The sequence below is a fragment of the Gavialis gangeticus genome, unplaced genomic scaffold, assembly GCF_001723915.1.
Source record: "Gavialis gangeticus isolate Ggan-Ray unplaced genomic scaffold, GavGan_comp1, whole genome shotgun sequence".
Lineage (NCBI taxonomy): Eukaryota > Metazoa > Chordata > Crocodylia > Gavialidae > Gavialis > Gavialis gangeticus.
Window position 1 is genome coordinate 39,767,013 of NW_017729025.1, and position 1,931 is coordinate 39,768,943.

The window sequence follows — 1,931 nt, forward strand, 5'->3', positions numbered from 1 at the left end:
TCAGTGGTGGCAGATGACAGAACAAGGAGAAATGGTCTCAAGTTGCAGCAAGGGAAGTTTAGGTTAGATATTCAGAAGAATTTTCTCACTAGGAGGGCAGTAAAGCACTGGAACAGGTTACCCAGAGAGGTGGTGGAAGCTCCATCCTTGGAGGTTTTCAAAACCCAGCTAGACAGAGCTTTGGCTGGGGTGATCTAGTTGGGGATTGTCCTGCTTTGAACAGGGGGTTGGACACCTGAGGCCCCTTCCATCCCTAATTTTCTATGATTTCTCTGATTCCTCTGTCTGTGGCTCAGGTCAAAGCCCTTGCTTAAATACCTGCCTTCATTGACCTGGTGGGAACATTCACTTTCCAGAATTGCCAGAGAAGGGAGGAAATGCACTGTGAATTTTAATCACTTTTGGCTGCAAGTGCCAAGGCCAGGAAAATACTTGTTTACATGATTAAGAACAAGATGTGTTACATACACACTCTTCTGTCAGTAATTAGTGCCTCAGTGTAGCAGACAATACCCTTTTGGCTGAAAACAATGCAAATCCCTTGGCTATGAATATTCTAGCATGACTGTATTTTCAGGACACTGATATCATAACACCTGCCTCCCTTCAACAATGAGCACTACCACAATCAGTGCTGCGGAGGGGCATGAGTGCTGTTATGATTGGGGAAGATACAATATAGAAATAAGATGACAAACCTTCAGCACCAAACCCAGTGAGAGGAAGGACATAGAACATATTATCACATGTAGCTTCAGTTTGTTTAGAGACAAATTGTCAGTCAGGAGGAACTGCTCAGAAGTAGGCAAGGCTGGAGTATAAAAATGAAGCCAGAGTCAAGTTCTTAGTGTCTGCCCACAGCTCAGCTATACTCTGGAGAGACCTACTAGCAACAGGTTTCCACAAGCTGGAAGTCTCCTTCAAGAGGAGACTGGACAAACACAATCTTTCCTGCCCAGGGCAGGGGGCCGGACTCGATGACCTACTGAGGTCCCTTCTAACCGTAACATCTATGAATCTATGAATAAGTTGTGGCTAAAGCACAGTGCCATTTAGCAGGGAGGACTGGACCTTAACTGGAAGCGTAAGCTGTGCTACAGTCTCAGAATTTCACTTTGTATGACTCAAGGCTTTGGCACAACTTAGACTTACAGTCACTTGTGATGCCAAACTACAACATGGAACAGTACCTTGAGTGTCTGGAAGGCATCTTCAGCCAATCAGCATTGCAACATAGATGAGTTCCCAAAAATAAGAATTGAGCTGGGAAATTCCAGGTTGGTCTGGAATAGCCTATGCAAACACCAAGGTGGATTACCACATTCCTTCTTTGATGGGAGGGTAGGACCTGAATTGTCTGCTCTACACACTACGTCACCTCAGCCCAATCCATTGACCGCCAGGGAGTTACCCCAGATGAACTTAATGACAGAACCATGCTGGACACATACTTTGTAGGGTTTATAATGGACTGCCAGCTATTTTTTTTAACTTAGAGAAACAGATGATGCAACTTTTAATTCAAGCTCTTTTAACGCAAATGTCTCTAAAAATAGCCACACACTTTTTGGCTATTCCTATTTAGGAATGTTCTGCAACCCACTACCTGTCACCAATCACAGGAAATGCAGGGCATGTGTTTTGGACTGCAGTAACTGGTTAACTTGCACTCAAGGATAACTTGCAGAGAAACTAAAAATAGGTGAAGACAGACTCTGAGGCCAAGTTTTGCTTGATTTTTGGATGTTTGCTGTACTGAATGACTGCACTTCATGCTAGTTCTAGCAATAGACAATGGGCATCTGAGGGACAGGAACGGAAACATCAAAGAAAAGGTCTACATCCAAGTGCATCCAACAGAGAGCACGCACTGGAATGCCTATCTTGGATTTGGCCTACTTTGTGTCTCTCCATCATAGGCGGTGGAAGGC